This window comes from Sparus aurata, chromosome 10, assembly GCF_900880675.1.
Source record: "Sparus aurata chromosome 10, fSpaAur1.1, whole genome shotgun sequence".
In the NCBI taxonomy this organism is placed as follows: domain Eukaryota; kingdom Metazoa; phylum Chordata; class Actinopteri; order Spariformes; family Sparidae; genus Sparus; species Sparus aurata.
In genome coordinates this window covers 4,687,295-4,695,608 of record NC_044196.1, presented here as the reverse complement: position 1 = coordinate 4,695,608, position 8,314 = coordinate 4,687,295, and positions in this window count along the sequence as shown.

Sequence of the window (8,314 nt, the reverse complement as noted above, 5' to 3'; positions counted from 1 at the left end):
TAAAAAACAATATAGTGCTATGACATATCAAAGTGCATAAATAAGATTATAAATATTATAAGACTTTACATTAAAGCCAGACTGAATAGAAAAGTTTTATTTTACGTTTAAAAGTAACAATATGTCCTCTCAAATCCTCTCGGATCGAAGTGTAACGGCTGAAACAGGATCACCAAATGTTTTCGTTCTGCTCTGAGGATCTGTGTGTGATGCAGTCCGGTGCAAGGAGGACATGTAGTGCTTTATAAACTAAAGAAAAAATATTTTAAAATCAATATGAAAACTAGCAGGCAGCCAGCGTAAAGACTTTAAACTCAGTGTGATGTGATGTGTGCTCTCCTTCTGGTCTCAGTTAGCACTCATGCAGCACAATATTGAATTAATTGCAGCTGATTCTGAACTATTTTCTATAACTTATGATTAGTTCCAATCTGGATTAATGTGTAGATTAATTTCTCCAGTAATTGTAAATATTGATTGTTTGTTTTTTGGGTAAAAATTCAGAAAATAGTGAGACCGGAGCTCAAAGAGACACTTTCACATGGTGTTTGTGTTCTCCAACCAACTGTCCAAACATCAACATTATTTAAAACATAAATAAATGAATAAGTGAATAAATAAATAAAAGAAATATCAATTGATCCTCATCTGAAGCTGGAGCATTGAAACATTTCTGCATGAAAACAACTTCTGTCAAATCCACTAATCGTTTCAGCTGGACAAAAACTTGATAGGCAACTATAGTTACTAAATCTAAAATTTTCCTCTGAGATGTAGTGAAGGAGAAGTAGAAAATGGTATGACAATAAAGTACAAGTACAACATCGTATTTAAGGACAATACTTAAGTGTGAATAAGCATTTTATCACATTAACCTAAAATATGTAAGCTGTCAGGTAGTAAGAAATCTCTGTCTGCTATCGAGTCATTACTTTTGAAATGGTCACTAAAGGTAGTGAGTTGTCTAGTTCAGTGTCTCAGCTGACCAGAGTGAAAACAACACACCTTTCTGTCACCAGAGGTTGTTTGAAGAAGCCTGGGAACAGAACCTGCAGCAGAAGGTGATGAACAATTGTGCTGTCGTTTTGAACCATTAAGTTTGGCAGTACGGCCATCGCCACCTCGGTCTAATGGAGCCATTGTGACCATATTTGGACGACACGGTGGAGCTCGGGAGGGTTTCCTGATTGGCTCTGACTGAATACTCAGTAGCAACTTGTGGACGATAAACTTATCCTGCCTTATCATCTATTTTACTTTTAAATGGGACCTTTATTTACAATCTGAGCATCGTGTTGTATTGAAGAGGGTTTGAAACTAACGACTGAGACCACAAACTCATGAGGAGACTGTTCACTGAGACAAGTTGCCACCTGCTGGCTTCAAGAAAGAATGCAGGTTGAAGGCACATCAGCACAGACTTCACTTTTTCCCTCTCTTCCTCACTCTCAAGACAACACGTGGTGTTTCCTGTGTTTCTTAGGATTTTTAAACACATTAACGAGTAAAGGGGGTGAATCTGATACCTGGCAACCAAATGAAACACAACATTTCACTGGATTTAAAACACAGACGGAAACATTTGGTATAATTCCAGCAACAAAAACATACAAACTATTGAAGTTGAGCCATTTTCAGACATTTCAATATGGAAATATGAGTTATTATACTTTAAACTAAGTGCTGCGCCTCATGTTCCTCGTCCACCTGCTGAGGTGTCACTACCACAGGTGTTGCTCTGCAGGTGACCACAGCACGAATAAAGAGAGGAGAACTTTTACCTGCTGTGATTGATGTTCTACAGTCAACTTACAACATGCAAAAATCTCATGTTTCCATCAGCCACTCAGACGCATTAAGAAAATTAATATCCCGCACCTGCATACTTGGACGTATTACTGATGTTCAGACCAGCAGTCAGCGAGTTTGGAGACGCAGACGAAGGACCATCACAAACAATCACTGCTGACAAGGTGGGAAAATTAACATTTCTCCATTATTATTATTATTATTATTATTATGACTAAATATTTTCTCCTGACAAAACAAAAACTACATTTAACTGGTGATGCTGCTTCAAAAACATTTTTTTAGTATTCCCATGATAACTTTTAGCTGTAGGACAAGAGACCTGTTCATGAGATAATGAAGCATGTGAGATTTGTAGTTTCTAAGTTTCAATATTCACTGAAAAATCTGGATCTCCTCTAAATGTAATGACTCAAAAAGTGCAGGAAAAGCACAGAAACAACAGATTACACATTCATTTGGCGTTGTTGTTGATAATGTGTGTCATATAAGTTCTTTAATTAAATAAATGATATTGAATAAGAAACGGGGAAAAGCTCAGTTGTAGTTACTTACTCCTGTCTCATGATGGTCTTAAGGGGATGTGAAGCATGTTACTCATTTTATAACACCTTCTGTTATAATTATTAACGTACACTTTAAATGTCTGCCTGGCTGCTACAGATGATCTCAGGCAGCTGTTGTTTTTCTCTTTCCAGTGTGTTTTTAATGCGTCTACGTTCTGTGCTGTACAACAATTTGCCTAATGATGCCTGGTGCTCAAACTCAGTCGAGGTGGATGGACAGCCGAGTTTTTGATGTTAAGATGTCGACCACGTTGTCTGTCCAGAGAATTCACCAGTGTTTTTATTGTAACTGCATCTGTACCTCCTGATACAAACTCATCAGCAGTCACATGACAAAACAACTGGACCAAAAATGTTTAACCCAACTTCCACCGGCATGTCCAGATCCCCATCTGGAGAAAAAATATCCTTAATTTGGGCTGTCAGACCATAAATCTTTGCATCTACCACCTACTTACTCCCAGCTGATCCAAAGGGCGATTAACCAGAAGTCATAGCTGTTAATTATGTGGAGGGCATTCCAGAACTTCACAGGCTACAAAGAGCAGCAGCACCCTCATTATGTGAGAGGCCATGCTGGCAGATGAGCTAAACACAACAAGTCCACTCTGCCTCCAGAGACAATCAACTGTCAGGAACCGCAGCGGATGTAAGAGAAATGCTGCTGAGAGGGAAAATGACACCATTGTCCCCTCAATCAACCCCATTTTGGTGTTCTGAGAAACTAGTTTCAGCACATCCAAAACAAAATGTTCAAAACTTTACAGGCTTTTGACAGAGCTGTGAGGGTTCTGAGGCGCTTTAGATTTCAATGCATATTTCAAAATGAATGATCAAATTAAAGTTTAACTCTCGCCAAAATGCAACTGAGAGTTTTTTTTGTGAACGTCAAACGTTCGTTTAAAAGCATAATTAAGTCGAAAGTGGCACTTTTAAGATTTACTGTATTTTCGTGTTCTGCCTTAAACTCATTTTCAATGGGAGTGCTACGGGCACTTTTACGATAGCATCAGAATCTCTATTTTTAAAACAGTAAGAAGCCTCGACACAACATGAAACTTTGCTGGTAGTATCACCAGGGTCTCTACACATGAACACGAGCATTGAGAACATTGTTTGTGTACACAGAGTTTACTAAAAAGAAGGTTTTTGAACAACTCACGTTAGCAGTAGCTTGTTCTGCTCACCACCGTCCTGCCAGTGGAGAAGTGTCGATCTCAGAATGTGACGTAACCTGGAGGACAGTTAAGGTGGAACGCTCCTAAAGCTTAGTTCCATATAAATGCAGAATAATTTGTTGTTTTGTTGTTAGTGAAAAACAATATTGACCTTGAAGTTGAAAAAGGAGCCTCATATAAGAAACAATACTAAAATCCGGGAAAAAAAGCCGGAAAAGTTACTCGAGATATCGCGTTGATATTTGTTGCTGGAAGACAGTAGTTCCACCTTAACTGTCCTCCAGGTTACGTCACATTCTGAGATCGACACTTCTTGGCTGCCATGACCGCGGCGAGTGGAACAAGCTACTGCTAATGTGAGTTGTTAAACTCTGTGTACATAAACAATGTTCTCAATGCTCATGTTCATGTGTAGAGATTAGGGGTGTGCCAAAATATCGATACTATGATATATCACGATATTTCGTCTTGAGGTACGTTATCGATACACTGGTGCCAAATATTGATATTTAAAAATGGCCCACCACCACCCATTTTCGGAGGACAGCTTTATCTTTATTCAAACATAGGTATACAACCAAATAAAATTTAAAAAATGGTTTAAGCAGCTCTGAAACCCACACATATAGATATTTAATGATAGTTGTAGTCAGTGTGTGTGTTAAGAAGAGACACTGTGCAATATACTCTTTGTTTTACTTGGCCGTCATTCATGTGAAATTGATTGACAATGTTTTGTAATTCCTGTGAAATGGATGTCAATAAATTCTGAATTTCTTCAGTGACACAGATATCGTGATGTATCGTGGATGAAATTTCTTGCAATATGCCTATTATCGCAGAATGGCTGTATCGTGATATTATCATTATCGTGGGCAAAATATCGTGATAGTATCGTATCGCGAGGTTGCCTGTTGATACCCAGCCCTAGTAGAGACCCTGGTGATACTACGAGCAAAGTTTCATGTTGTGTCGAGACTTCTTACTGTTTTAAAAATAGAGATTTTGATGCTATCGCTAATTTGCCCCAAGCACTCCCATTGAAAATGAGTTTGACCCAAAAACGAAAATACGGTAAATCTTAAAAGTGCTTTCGTCGTAATTATGCTTTTACATGAAGATTTGACTCGGGTACATTTGCCAAAATGCAACCTAGGCTCTTTTTGTGAGCATTTCGCTTTAAATTAACAGGCTTTTTAATGAATACTCACATATTTGTCCTTTAACTTGATTGTAAATTCTCTCTCTGTCTGTCCATCCAGACATCCATACAGACATGTCAGTCAATTCCTCCTCCAACTCCTCCCTTCATTCACCTCCTAATGAATGCCTCCAAAACAAAGGAGTCATGTCAATCTATACAGTCATCTTCATCAGCTCCATCCTCCTCCTTCCTGTCCTCATCCTCGTCCTCTATGTAGGCTTCCAACGATGGAGGAAACAGCGCTCTGTTGCCACATCAGTGAAGATGAGCCACTCAGACATCTTCACCTTTCACATAGCTGTCCTGGAGCTGATCTGTGCCTTGGGGTCTTGCATCTTCTGTTGTGGTGCCTACACCAATCAGAAAATTCTCCTGACAGTGGGGTCGTATCTCTATGGTCTTGTCGCACCTGGAGAGACTCTGTTTCACCTCCTCACCTGTGTGGACCGCTACCTGGCTGTTGGTCATCCCATCACCTACGTCCGGCTGAGACAGTCGAGCGGAGTCAAGATCAGAAACATCAGCATTGGGGGTGTGTGGCTGTTTTGTTTCGGTTCACTGTATCTATCAAAGATCAATATTTATTTTAACCTCATCTATAGTTTCCTATTCTTGTTCATCTCCTCAACTGTCGTCGCTCTCTGCAGCCTCTCTGTTCTCTGGATTCTGAATCGACCAGGACCAGGGGAAGTGGGCGGGAACAGGAAGCGGGTTGACCGATCAAAGCAGAGGGCTTTCTATACAATGGTGGTAATCATGGGAGCTCTGTCGTTGAGGTTCTTGAGCACCCTGGTTGCCCTTGCAACACATTACACACCTGGGTTAAGTAAAAGTGTTAAGTGTAAAGTGGAGTCATCTGCAATCTTGTTCAACTTGCCCAGCAGTCTGGTGTTACCTCTGCTGTTCCTCCACCGAGCAGGAAAACTACCAAGCTGTAAAAACAACACTGAGTCAGGTTGAGGGTTGGAATACAGTGCCCATCATCAGCAAATCATCAGGCCACTAGTCCCATTTTGGTCCCACATTCTACTTGAGATTCTTTAGTACAACCGAATCCCATGAGTGTGTGAATTGCATACTATTTAAAGTAAAACTTTACAGTATGCAGGACTGCTGTTGTGTCAATAACAACATAACAAACATTGGTTGTGTCCAAAATCATTGGACACATTCACTGCTCCCTAATCAATACAAAGGAAAACATAGAGGACTATATAGTGAGTAGATCGGTAAGATGACAGACCAATCTTGGAAACCACTTGTGTAATTTTTTTCCTCCAGCACTATGCATGATGGTGTATAATGCTTGGTCAGTGACAATCAGTTGTACATTCCTTTTCATGATGGGATCCTCTGAGACAACGATATAGATTATAATCAATCTAACTACACATTTGAACAGTACTTCAAAATGGCGAACTCACTATGCAGTCCACTGGACAGTATAATGGGTAGTTGGTGATTTCAGACACGGCCATTGTCTTCATTGTTGTCTCCGGGCAGGCTAGACGCTGCAATGGAGTATTGCCTTCCTTTACTGTGTGCTATTTATGCTCCGTCAGACAGTTATCTATATTTTTTTTTTATACAGTCTCATACTGTGCTGTTTTTATTCTACAGTGATTTATTTTTTACAACTGAAATGGCATTTTTGTGACACAGAGTAGTAACAAATAACAGCAAATAAGCACTGATGGGTGCCCGTAATTAATTCCAGGTAATGATATTGGTATTTGGTATCTGTCCATATGTGAATGTTACCCAACCTTAGTTACTATTTGACAGTTGGTTGCTAGCAACTCCTATGCTGTTGCTAAACAATTCTAGGCAGGAGCTATCACGTTATTTTTCGAGCTCCGAACTGTTTTTGGTGGTAATTAGGCTGTTGCAAGAAGAATCTACATAAGATATAATAGGTTAGTTGGTGCTTCATATAAGGCTGTAAGTCAGTTATTGGGGTGTTTGCTGGTTCTAGTTGATCGTTTTGGTATAAGAGTGGTTGATATATGTTACATGTAGTAACTAGAATACTATTAATAGTTTATGTGTTGCTCAGAGTCGTTACCAGGTCTCTTAAAGCTTTGTAACAGATTTTGTTTTAGATCTTATTCCACTTGCCGTAATCGCCGAGATACAATATCCATGTACCTGTGCAGTTATTAGCTCACGGGCGCTCTCGCTTAGAGGCCACTGGCAGCTTTGAAACTTTGTCGGTTCACGAGAGACGTACATGTCCAGGACTAGTTGCCAGACGCAGCACGGTGTACAAATATTGTGTATGAATGTCCGTTCGTCCACCATATGAGGCTGGGCGGCAGGGGCAGCTGTAGCTCAGGGGTAGAGCCAACATCTTCTTTGTTTCCCCTGGTCAGCAGGTCGAATTCTCCTTGGGCAAGATACCGAACCTCTAACTGCTCCTGATGTGCTGGTCGGCGCCTTGCATGGCAGCTACCGCCATCAGTGTTTGAATGTATGAATTACTGTAAGTCGATTTGGACAAAAGCATCTGATAAATGCCCTAAAATGTAAACATGAACATTATCATGGAAGTGTTGATAAGAAGCATGGAGGTGGGAACTAGTGATGTTGAGGGGGCTGCAGCAAACCCTATACGAAGGGATTATAAAAATTAAAATCAATTAAAATTAAGGTTTTATGCAGACACACAGCAAGGAGAGAGAGTTTGTAAGAGAATATGAACATAAATGTGCACAGAATATAAAAACGTTCTTTGACTGTTACTCTACAGTTCTGTGGCTTATTATTCAGGTGTATGACGTAGACTGCAGACTGGAGTCTCTGCTAACAGGGACAAACAGTCACAATGGTTTTAAAACTGAATCTCTAACATTTGTAGAATTTACAAGAAGGCCCAAAGAATTAAGAATTGTCACGGAAAACATTTTACAACGTTGACAAAGTTTCTCCTGACTCAACAACTCACAATCTTGAGGGGTTTTTGAAGGAGTCCGAGGAATTTCTCTCCCTCTTCTTCTCCTTGCTGTTGTTGACTGTAGTTGCTGTCGCTGCTCTAACCTGTAGTGTTCTCAAATTGGTATTAAAACTATTAGATCAAAGTTATCCTGGCCACTCAAATAAACTATTTATAATGACGTCATTATATAGACTGACCCATCTGCATGCTCTTTTGTGATTGACTTCCCATATCCCTGATGAGAAGAGTTTAGAGTGGGTTTCTTACTTGCTGCTCCTTTGGAGTGTGTTGTGTGTGAGCTGCTTGTACTGCCATATTCTCTGCCTGGTCAAATAATAAACAGCGGTACATGAAGATAATAAAAGCCTCCTGGTCATCCTTTTTTACACAACACAAGGGTTTAAGGGTTTGCTTGAACCAGACAGTTGTGTAGAACAGAAAATACAAAAGAATAACTTCCTTTAGAGAGGACATCTGGCTTGTAGATAACTCTTATACCTCCAAATTATTCTGATCATACTGAATTATAATAACATATAATTTTGGTGTAAAGGTGCCCTAGCTGTCAGAGAGCTGACGCATTTCTAGCCTCATATTCCGTGAGGTGTGTTCTCCAGGTGAC